We start from the raw sequence: 13,009 nt of genomic DNA on the forward strand, positions 1-13,009 counted from the left end.
AAAGACAGACCAAAATGGTGAATTTTACAGCACATTTTTCATTACATATTTAATTGTATCAACTTTCAAAGCACAGTAAATAATAGATGATGACATTAAAGAGCATCAGGTTACCCATGAAGTCATAAGTAACCATAGACCTTCTTTCAGAGAGCACCAAAAATAGACACAAATAGTGAATCAGAGAGAACAAAGTAAAAGTGAGACCAGCCCCCACATGGTGTGTAGCGAGCAAGCGCAGTGAGCAACCACTACTAGGAGGAGTTTGGGGGGTTGTCCCCCCAAGAAAATTTTTGCTATAAAGGCCAAAATAAAGCATTTTTCCAACACATTTTTCATTACATATTAGATTGTATTAACTTTTAAAGCATAGTAAATGATTACCTTATGAAGCACCATGATACCCAGTCATAAATCACAGACATTCCTACAGAGAACACTAAAAAATAAAATGTCGAGCACAAAACATGAATTTAAATATAATCAATTTATTCTTCATATAAAATAGCATAAAGTCATTTAAAAATGCACTTAACTTCAAACAATTGTGCAAAGGTTTATAGTAAAAAGTGTACAAGACAATGTGCACTTCAACCCTTGTGGTACCAACACGTTTGCAAAGAGCTGATACTCTTTAGTGCAACCAGAAGTAACACTTCAAAAGAAGACTGATTTCCTTTCTTGGTGCAGCACGTCACTGCCAGGGTGTAATAACTGTGATAGGTCAGTGATTGCACTTCTGAGGTGAATACAGCAATATTGGACAGTGAGCACCCACTTTATTTATTTTACACATTTGCTAACCTGTTTGCAGCAATGTTGTGTGTGGGCTGAGGCATGTTTTGTTTGCTTTGTATACAGAATGACTGATCTTTGTTGCGGTCTGGTGCAACTGCAAGATTTGAGTGCCCTTTGGGGTGAGTTGTTCTGCAATAAGGGTGCACTCACTGAATAGTTCTTGAAAAGGGAAGTGTATGAATTTCTCAGTTCATTGAGGAAAAAAAGGCCCATAATAATATATATTTTCTTTAAAGTAACAGAAGACCAGTTAGGTTCCCCTGAGTGAGGCAAGGTAAGTTTTGCCAATTAGTTTTGCTGTGGATGTATTAGCTAATGAGTTCTGGAAAAGGCCAGAGTGATGCTTTAACCAAGATATAGCGAAGGCTCTCCGCCTCCTCCTTCCCCCTGCTCACCAAGTGCCCTCGAAGCCTCCAGGTTGATGCATGTATCATGTTTCGACCTCAGAGTAGTGGTGTGGCTCATGGCTGTCTAAGTTACATGGAGGATCGGGGTCCGGGATAGCCACTCCCCAAGTCATCAATCAGAGCCTGCCTGGCCTAGAGCCTGAGGCCAGCCACCACCTCGCTCCAACCCTGCTCACAACAAACAAAACCATAACGCTGCGGAACAGGGCAGAGGCCTAGCCCTGCTGCCCCTTGCCCCTTTAGGCCCCTTTTGCTCCCTTTTGCTTTTAATTCATCTGTCTGGCCCAGTCACGATGCCCCCTTTCAGTGCCGCCCAGCGTCCACCACCCAATTGTCGAAGTGGGGGAAAAACAGAAGGGGAACCGTGGGCAGGTAATCAGAGCGCTTGAATAACCCGTGGATTTGGTCAGTGGGCAGAGTCAGAGGTGTGGTAGAAAGAGAAAATTATCCCAATTTTTTGTATTTGTTTCCCATTTTACTAACTGGTTACATCTTATTACGTTATTTAATTTCAATTAACTTTATTTCGATAAAAATATTATAAAAGTTCATAAATACATGAGTACAATCATAACATGTATAAAAAAACATTATATACATAAGTACATCACTAAATACAAGTATTACCTATGTGTAGTTAATCGAATTTTTACAATGCGCAATTAAAAATGTATTTTATATTTTTAATTTTTTTTAAAAGTTCATTTAAAACACTGTACAGACATTTCCTATCAACTTGGGCAGAGCCAACTTTGATCAGTTAACTTAATACAGTTTATAATTTTTCCCACGCTTTTTTCCTTGTATAATACACTGCAAGGAGATACCTGCTTATGCCAAAAACAAAAACCTGATGCGTATCAGTGAATAGAATTCTTTCAGCATCTTTACACCTTCGTATTCCCAGATTTAGGCAGAGAGGTTTGATCCACTTTGTCCTTTGAATCTTATAAGCAGGACAAAAAAATAAAACATGCGTAATGTCCTCCCTCGCACCTCCGTTGCACATAGTGCATTTATCATCAATGTTTTTATTCCACCTTGCAACACAGGTTTTTAGCATGAGTATTTTACATCTAAATTTGAGGTATAAAGTTTTAGCTAATGGAGGATTCACTTCATTGAGGAAGGATTCATAATGAGGGGCTATTTTGAACGACAGGAATTCTCTTGTTAGAGAACCATTTGATATATCACTTGTTCTGTGATCGTTCATGTAGACCCAAAAGGTGGCTTTTAGTGTCCTTCTCGAGTTAGTAGTTAATGCATTAGGGTTATTCCAGAAGTGCAACAGTCCTACCCTCTCAAACCATGCTCTTATATGAGAAAACCATGTGATACGATTTGAAGAATCCAGATCTTTTATTTCCTCTAACTCTGTTCTATAGTGGAGGAGTGCCGGTGTAGTCCATAACCGTACCCAAAACATTAGTGGACTAAGTATTGCATGGGGGTCGGTACACCTCATTTTGAGGTCTAGCAACATCGGGGTTGTGGGAGTACGTACAGGCATCCTTAGGAGGGATCTAAAGAATATGTTTTCTTTCACCTCAAAGGATTTTTTACATGCAGGGCCCCACAATTCCGCCCCATATAGGGCCGCCGCTTGAGCTTTGGCGCGGTACACTTCAAGTGCAGGGAGCGCAGCTTTATTCTGGCTTTCTCCATGCCTTTTTAATATGGGGCGAATATTCTGAATTAAGAGTATTTGCTTCTATCAATTTGGGTTTTCCACTGCATTTTAGAATCAAGTGAGACTCCCAGATAATTAAAATTTTCAACATATTCCAATTTTTCACTACCTAAAACCAGATTCCTTCCAAAGGAGCTGTGGGGGTTTATGGCCATATATTTGGTCTTGCTAGCATTTATCTCCAATCCCTTGAAATTACAATAAGTGGCAAAGGAGTTGAGAAGACACTGTAGACCATTTGCAGTTTGAGATATTAGGATGGTGTCGTCTGCAAATAATAAGGATGACACCACCTCACCCCCTAGTTTAGGTGAGTCATTCTTGCATTTACTTAAATAACCCGGAGCATCATTAACAAACAAAGAAAAAAGGGTGGCGCCAGGACACAGCCCTGGCGTACACCTCTTTTTATGGGGATTGGACTCGTAAATTCGCCCCCAGGGCCCCACCTCACCCTTGCAAAATTATCGTGGTGTAATCTTATCAACTGTTGTATAATGTTAGCTGGTAATCCCTGTTTCTCAAGTACTTTCCACAACAAATGCCTATTTAATTTAACCAATGTATATACATGTTTATTTAAGGTTTAATATTAGTTATTGACATTAAAATACATTCATAAAGTGGGATATGTTTCCAATCATAGAATGTCCCAAATATCCTTAAAAGTGGAAGCGCAAGCCTTTTGTCTCCCAGCCATGGAGTTTCTGTCATCAGCACTTCTCCACCGGATGTATGACGTTACAACGCATACTTTTACCACGCATACCATTACCACGCGGTATTTACAACGAATACCGTTACAACGCATAGCGCTTAGAGGTGCTGGATAGTGGTAAGTATAATTTTATATTCCAACTCCAGTCCCCGTGGACACTAGGGAAGGTGTTGGATATAAAATATACTTATTCCCTATCCTAGAGCGCCCCCCAGCGCAATGCGTTGTAATGGTATGCGTGGTAATGCCTGCGTTGTAATGGTAGTGCGTGGTAAAAACTTCGTTGTAAACGTTGTATACCTTCTCCACCCCTTTCCGCAAGAGCAGTTCCAACATGAATGGCAAAATATCCTAGTTTGTAAATGTTTTCCAAATAATTATGGCTCTGTCATATTTGCCCTTGAAACCAAGGGGAGGGGCTCTTAAAGTCCAAGAGGGACCGAGCACCAGTAACAATATTGTTGAAAAGATTTTACCCTTTGGACTGCGAAACAAAATTATCTATCTAATCTATACACACCCCACTCATACACTTGGAACAACTCCAAATGCGGTGAAGTATTCGTATTACAAAAATTAATTTTTGTACAAAGCAAGAAATTTAAAAAGAGATTTTTTAACCTCGAATCAATAGCATTTTGATAATAAAAAGGAGCATCAAGACTCATAGCGACAAAGATAAAAAACAATAAAAAAATCATAATCATCAGAAGATGATACATAAAATAACAATATCACAACAATGGAGCATACAACATGAGGAAGGAAACATAAATGAGGCCACAAGGGTTAGCCCTTGCGGTGTTAATCTGTGGCAAGCTAAAGACACTGCATGAGACAAGAACTCGGTCACTATGCCATTTGTCCTGTTTTCAGATTTAACAAATAATTTGCGTCTGCGCATTTCGGTGGCGCTATATTGTTCCTTCCCCCATCTTCAGGACAAGTAATAAAGATCCTTCCTCCTTTACTTCCTTTATCATTATCTTGATGGGGTGTCTCTTTAATCAGCTCCTATGCAGCTTCATATATGCAGCGTTCAACTTTCTGCCTACTTGATGCCCAGCCTTGTTCAGATTGCAAGTGTGGCATCATGTAGAATTGGCCTCTTCTTTGATCTCTTTTCTCAAATTTAAAGAACTTTCTCAGTGGGCGATCTGCCTCACACTTTGTGGATGAAAACCACATTTCATGGCGTCAAATTGAAATACAGACGCCGCACGCCACGTTTGAGAGGAGCCATAGGAGCAATAGAGCCCTGTCACAAAGACGATAATCAGGCGTAATTATATCGAACTCAACAAAAGGATGTTTGCATTTTCGGGAGAACCCATCCACATTGGCATATTTAATCCACAAAGTGAGAGGCAGATCGCCCATTGAGGAAGATCTTTAAATTTGAGAAAAGAGATCAAAGAAGAGACCAATTCTACATGATGCCACACTTGTAATCGGAACAAGGCTGGGAATCAAGTAGGCAGACAGTGGAACACTGCCTATATGAAGCTGCACAGGGCCTGATTAAAGAGACACCCCATCAAGATAATGATAAAGGAAGTAAAGGAGGAAGGACCTCTTTATTACTTGTCCTGAAGATGGTGGAAGGAACAATATAGCTCCTCCAAAACGCGTTAAGGCTAGTTTTATTGTTAAATCTGAAAACAGGACAAATGGCATAGCGACTGAGTTCTTGTCTCAGGCAGTGTCTTTAGTTTGCCACAGATTAACACCGCAAGGGCTAACTCTTGTTGCCTCATTTATGTTTTCCTTCCGCATGTTGTATCCTCCATTGTTGTGATATTGTTATTTTATGTTTCATCTTCTGATAATTATGAATTTTTTATTGTTTTTATCTTTGTCGCTATGCGTCTTGATGCTCATTTTTAATATCAAAATGCTATTGATTCGAGGTTAAAAAATCTCTATTTAAATTTCTTGTTTTGTACTAAAATACATTTTTGTAATACAAATATTTCACCGCCTTTGGAGTTGTTCCAAGTGTATGAGTGGGGTGTGTATGGATTAGATAGATAATTTTGTTTCGCAGTCCAAAGGGTAAAATCTTTTCAACAATTCTGTCATATTCGCCACATAATACATCATCTGCTGCATAATCGGACAATTTTAACTAATACATTATTTATCCCTCAAACTTATCAAAAGTTACTAAGAAATGTGACTTGTGCTGCTGTGAAGCGGAGTCCCCCTGAAAAGATTGACTGGTCACCTTTCTCACTGCTGCAGTTGTATGTTCCACTGGTACTAATCAGTACAAATCTGTGCAGAGGCTGTTAGCATGTGTAAAAATGTCAAAATAACAATGTATCAGAAAATTTACAGCACCACTTATACCCGTGTAGGGTGCCAGATCTCTTTACATCACACATATTACACAGAGACAATCAATCCTACGTGTGTAAATCACTGTATAGGAAGTGTTAAATAAGAAAAAGGACTACAAGGTGTAGGAGTCACATTACAACCATACTGGTAAACAGCATAGCTTAATAGTGATTGGTCTGGAGAAACACAAACCCAGAATTAAAAACGTAATACCATAGTTGGGGGTTCTCTTTAATAATTAGAATAGATGTGTACCCAAATGAACCCTTTTTGTAACATTAGGATAATCAAAGACTGGGGAAAAAACCATAACACTCTAATGTATACATTGCAGTTTGCATGCAGCTCTTACATGACAGTTAATAGCTCACTGTTCTATGTTAGGACTTTACCTTATTAACTGCAAGTAACAATATAGGCCTCTCTGGCAAAAGCAGGAAGCCACTGACCTATTTACATTATGCAAAAACAACAATTGATGAACTGAATGCAGAACAATGTCATGCATTCACCCCAGTACAGAGATTTGGGTCTAAATCTATTGTTTTTGTGCTCACCATGCCATTCCAGTTTGAACCCAGCCATAAGCAAATCAGTCTTGACCCTGTGCCCAATGGGAACAGCCCAGCCCGAACTGCCAGGTCAGGTCCTCCCTGAACTGGAAACAGGCATCCTAAGACCAGTATCATTTGTTGCAGTTACACTATTTACAATATGTGCACTTTCTGATCTGTATGGTACATGTTCTTAGCAGCAGGCACGTTAACCCTCTTTCCATGAGTAAAAACGTCAACTAGACTAAACACCTTCTGTCTCTACTAAGAACATGAATCACTGGAGTTATCATGATATTTGTATTGTTGCCCAAAATTGTTGGAGGCCAGGAAGGAGGCAGCAAGTGCTTTTAAAACCATATTATACTTGCAAACACGACATCCCCACCTGAAGTCAGCGCTAGCCGCGGTCTGTGCAGGTAAGAGCGGTGGGTGGTGGGGCCAGGTAAAGGGGGATTTTGAGGGACAATGCAGAGGGAAATTAATTATTTCTTTAATTTTCCCTCCGCATCATCCCTCAAAATCCCCCCTTACCCGGCCCCTCTGCCCCACTGCTGTTACCTGCACGTACCGCGGCTGATCAACACCTGGTGCTGTCGCACTGCCCTAGAGCCACATTGCTCAAGGGTCCTGTGACCTCAGTGACAAAGTCACTGTCACTCTATGGTGCGCTGCTTCATAGGCTTGCCTGCAAGACTGAAGGTGAACTTTAGAATGAATTGTGGCAGACAGGCCTTATCGATTAACCCACACTTGCCACTGCTAGGGTTCACCTGCTGGAGCTAAGACACCAGGCCCTCTAAGGTCTTGTGGGGCCTTCTAATTTCTAGCATGGGAATGTGGTCCCTAAAGAGAGTGGTCTGGTGGACTGGTCATGAAGGCTGAACCTGGTTCTCCAGTTCCAAATTCAGCAGCTCTGACCATAGTGCCCCTCCTCTTTCCCACTGAACACCATACTGCCCCACTGAGAGAAACTTGCACTGCACTGACCCGCTATAAACACCTGGATGTGACTCAATTCAAATCACGCAATAGACAAGAGCATTATGCTGCCTAAGAAAATAAATTAACAACATTCTAGAAAAAGCAAACACTCATAGGGAATACAAGGTTAAGTAAAGCATGTGAAATGTAAGCAGGAAACAACATGGTTACCTTTTTCTTTTTACACTCAATATTCAAAAATGAGTGAGTGCTTTTGCCTGAAAAGTTAAGGCCATGACTACAGGGCGTTGAAGGGACCCATTTCAATGCCCATTGATTATATCCTTACAAAACATAAGCAGTATGGTTTAAAACGATCACGTTTATGAACACAAAGCCGCATTTACATATTTTATTTTCCAATTCACCCATTAAGCAGGTATTTCAGCCCCTCCAGAAATAGTGCAATTTTCCACCCAGGGTAAGCAATGTTGAGAGATGAGAAAACAAAAGTAGCGCTTCACTGGCATACACTGTAAAGTGGCGCTAATGGGTTTAGGTATCAATAAATCAATCTGGCCACCTTGCAACCACCCTGTCTTGCTTTAATTTGTTAGTTAGTTAGCTATTTTTCATATTCTGAATGTTTTATTTCTCTCTAGGCTGCACACTTAGAAATTGAAAAATGTCAGAAAAAGAGATGTTTCCAGTAAACGTGTTTTTCTTTTTTGGATCCATTTCACAAGGGAGCAAATAAACGAAAGGAGGAAAGAGAAGGTAATGCCTGGCTGTTCTTAATGTAATGACTGTCTCTGACTCACGCAGGGGTCGGTTCCACACGGCCATATCGGCCCCAGAAACAGAACCGGCCCCCTGCCACAAAACCGGCCCCCAACCCCCTCCAGCCTACCAGGGGATTGCCTGGTGACCTGACTTACCAGTCCGGCCCTGTACGTATACCACTGGCCCTGTATTTTAATACAGCCACACTACCCCCGGACCTACAAAGCAGTCTCTTTCATTTACGAACAATTTCATAAAACTGCAGACCGACGGCATCAGCCAGTGATTTGTAAACCAACAACTCTGTCTGAGATGGGACATTCACAGCAAATTCCTCTGCTATAGAACAATCAGCAACTGAAAGACTCTGCCACATCCAAAGACCACACCACTCTTGTACAAAGAGTACTCAGACGGAAGGGCAGAGGTAGTCATATCTGGCCCCATCTGGCCCCAATTTCAGACTCCATCACACTTTGGTCTACCTCTCCATCATGTAAGCCCTTGCATGCAAATATATTCTCCTCCAAGGTACTAATTATTGAGGTTAAGTTTAATTATTTGTAGAATTTGTTTCAGTTTAAATGTAAAATTGACATGGAACACATCTAATAGCTGATTATGGCAACCGAGCCCTAAACTGTCCGGCATCTCCCAGTCACACCTGTCACGGAATCTATCCTGCAGCTCAACATGAACATGGATACTTCCTGTTCCACCAATAAAAGGCCAGCACGGAAAGAGTCACTTTCATCAATCACCAATGATTCCAAATGTACCTGTGCCATAAAGTGGCCTAGGAGACATCCTGGGAAATACAGATAGATACTGCTGCCACCAAGCTCGAAGCCTGCCTTAACAGATACACACCACTGCTGACCACTGTGGCACTTCACATGGCCTCACCAAAAAGAGAAAGATCATAGGCACATTAAACCAAGACAGAGGCAATCCTGACGACCACACCTGTTCAAGAAGTATAATTACACTCCATGGATCGGGAGCTGACAGCGGAGTCCAAGATGGCGGAGTGAGGACTCTGCTTTGCGGCGAACTAGGTGCTCTCTCCCCTCCTTAATATCGGCTCTGTTTACGATTTCTCTTAAACCCTCCCGGCTCTAAAAAACTGGAACCGGTGAAATGCAATTACCTGGGTGGTGATGAGACGGGAAAAATCTGAACGAATACACGGAGCATAGTAGCAACCGGGAAATGGGCGAGACAAGTGGAGCGGCAGAGCGGCAGCACTAAACTACAGCGTTTAGACCGACTCACCTGCACTAGCTGTCCGGAGTTAAGCGTTGGATTTGGAGACCTCTAATCAACCCTGACGCCTTCTGCAGCGGCTTTGACGGCTTCGACGGTGTAAGGGGGGGCACTCTTTCAGCTCTTTCAGCGGCTTCAGCACAACAGTCATTTCAGCGCCACGTCTGGGAAACGAAGGAAAGACATCGCTGCAACATTGTTTCAACTGATACAGCTACCGCTGCAACTTTGTCTCAACTGCTACAATCGCTACAATTATCTTTCTTCACAGCTGAAGGTCGGCGAATGCTGTGGCGAACAACGAAGATTTGGAGTGCAGTGAAGGTCTGGCTCACTCGCTCCGGGATCATTGTGTTAGGTCTGGCTAAGACAAGGTTTCAGTCCACAGATATATTCACAACTACTGAAGATATGTCTCCTAAACATCCTTCGCGCACAACACGAAATACAAAAAATTCAGCAACAGCTGCGGTGGCAGCGGCGACCACTGCAAATGTACCTGTATCTACGCCCTCGGCAGGAGACTCAACGGCAGCCTTGATTCCAGCCACTGTTCCTGCTTCAACCACAGCCCAACAGACTGCAGAGGTTTCAGCAACTAAAACGCAGGGGGGCCTGGAGAAAACAACAGAGAGTATGAAGCTGAACGAGGAAGAGGCAGAAATGGCAATGAAAGTACCATCAGCTCGTGGAACAAAAGGCAACCCTGAAAAAACTGAAAAAACTGTTACTGCCAAGGGGAGTGACAAGAAGATGGCAGGTAAGACGGTCCTGCACCCTCCTTTATTCAACTGTGGAACAATTCCAAAAAAAAATAATACAATGCTAAAAATAAATAATATTATAGACACTAATGAAAGTGCTAAAGTCGGGACTAATGTAAGGGGGGAAGGAGGCTCACTCAATAAAAATGACAACGATGATAACACAGCAACCGTGCCCAAAGGTAATAAGACTCGTGACATAATAGAGCTGAAAAGTCCCGAGATAACCATTGAGCTAGAGAAGGTAACCGAGGTACTAAATACTGCTGAGCCATTATTACTGGAAAGGATGGAAAGTACTGCAGATAATGTCAAAAATACAATGGAAGAGCTTAATAAACTTGATACCGAACTCAAGAGTAATCATGTGTCAGAGCAAATTTCGGGACTTAACGATGACCACCCCTCTTCTGAGGATTGCGACTATGACACAGAGGAGGAATTAGACAAACCTATGAATAAAAGTTCAAATAAACCACCTTCGCGGAAACGCAGAGGCAAGGCCAAGACGATCTATAAAAAAAAAGGAAGAAATCTGACCAACATGGTAGCTGGAGTAATACCTTTGAGTACAAGAAAGGCTATTATCGATAAAAGTCCTCTGAGAAAGTGGATGGAGGCTAAAGGACTAGTCAAAAATATGACCTTAAGGCTCTCAGGGGGCAGCCCTATAGATTTTGACAATGGGACACAGCAGTGTCAGGAGAATGGGTCCAACTTAATGACGCAAACTCCAAATCTCATTATTAACGAACTGGTTAACGAACAAATCAAAGGGGGGAATGAAGTCCTGGCAGGTGCACCCTCACTGGATTCAGCAGATACAGCGGACCCGAGCTTGGACTCTGAACCAGAGCAATCTAATGATGAAAACAAGCAGGATAATTTAAGGGAAGAGCCAAAGCTAGGTAATACCGACCATCCTCAGCTAGATGCTATCTTAAATCTTCTGGTGAATCAGAGGGCAGAGTCAGAGGCACATTATCAGCAGCTAAAAAGTGATAACATAAGACTGCAAACATCAATAACTGACATAGCCTCCATACTAAAAGGAGTCACACAGGAGATAACAGAGCTGCAGCAGCGCACAGTACTGGTTGAAGAAAGAACGCAAAGGGTTGATGCTACTGTGGAACGACATGATGCTATACTAACCCAGCTACAGGGCAAAGTGGATGACCTGGAAAATCGCTTAAGAAGATCAAATCTCAAACTGTACGGTATTCCGGAAGGGGCAGAGGGGTCCGATTCTAGGGCCTTCTTGGTGAAACTGATGCCCCGAGCATTCCCTGAACTTTCTGATTGGGACTGGGATTCCCAAATTCAACGAGCACATCGGCTCCCCCTGGGCCAAAAACGCCTCAACAGTAAATTTCCGCGCCCGTTTTTGATCTACTTTGGAAATTTCCTGCTACGACAAGCGGTGTGGCAAAAAGCTAAACCCAACACCCCAATAACTATTGATAACTTTACTATTTTCGCACGCTCAGATCTAAGTAAAGCCACGATGGACAAGAGATGGGAAATGCGCAAATTAATTGATCCTATCAATAAACTGGGTGGTTCAGCTTATTTGCAGGAACCTGCTCGACTCAAAGTGACCCTGAAAGGACACACAAACTTCTTTTATGAAGTACAGGAAGCACAGACATTCTTAACTAATGCTAAGCGTTAATAAGAGTAAACAACTATAAAGTTGAAATGAAAGGAGATAGCGTATAATAAAAAAAAGGGGGGAAGGGGGGGAAAAAAAGGGGAAAAAAAAAAAAAAGAGAGGGGAGATGATTCAACACTATTAGCAATCGTAAAATCACTAAGGAAGGAGGGGGGGGTGGTCCTAGGTTCCACGCCGCAAGCGCTGCCTTATCAACGGCAGCAGTAGGTAAGGGGGGGGAGGGGGAGGGTAGTTCTTCGCAGTTCGGGGGGGTTGTGTTTGGGGTGGGCGGGTGGAGAAAGGGCTGGGGAAAAAGGGGGGCAGAAAAAAATATTTTCAACCTGGTAGAAAGACTTAAGAAGAGATTTAATTTTGTAAAGTGCTTTTTTTCATATGTGAGAAAATGTCAAACTATGCTGTTAAAAGGTATTATTGCTTATTCTTATTATTTTAAAGATGCAAAGTATTAGATGTTTAGCATGGAACGTCTCAGGGCTAAACAACAAGCGCAAAAGACATTTAGTTGCTGAAGAATTACATTTATATAACCCCCAGTTAGTATTTTTGTCAGAAACTCATATTGTAGAAAGCGATAAGAAGCTGCTGAATCAATTGGGCTTCGAGATGATAACATATTCAGCAGCCGCTTCACATGTCAGAGGGGTGGCCATCTTAAAAGATAAAAGATTTAAGGTAGAGATAACTAGGACGCAAACCGACAAGCGGGGGAGGTGGGCAATTACTCAACTAAGTCATAATAACATGAAATTTGTGGTTTGTGTAGTATACGGACCAAACAGAGAAGATCCTAGAATATATGAAGAGTTAAATATAGCTTTACTAGACTGGGATGGAGAAATCATAATAATGGGTGATTTTAATTGCATTATGAATTGCCAGACGGACACAACACGCCCTGGTAACCATATTCGAATGCCCAGAACCAGAACATCCATCTTAAACTTGTGTAAGCTACATAATGTTAGAGATGTTTGGAGCTCATTACATTCTAATGCTCCAGGATACACATATTACTCCGCTCCTCACAAGCTATGTTCACATATAGATATGGCTCTAATATCAGACTCTTTGATGAGCTCTATCA

Source organism: Lissotriton vulgaris, chromosome 3_1 (assembly GCF_964263255.1).
Source record: "Lissotriton vulgaris chromosome 3_1, aLisVul1.2, whole genome shotgun sequence".
NCBI lineage: Eukaryota > Metazoa > Chordata > Amphibia > Caudata > Salamandridae > Lissotriton > Lissotriton vulgaris.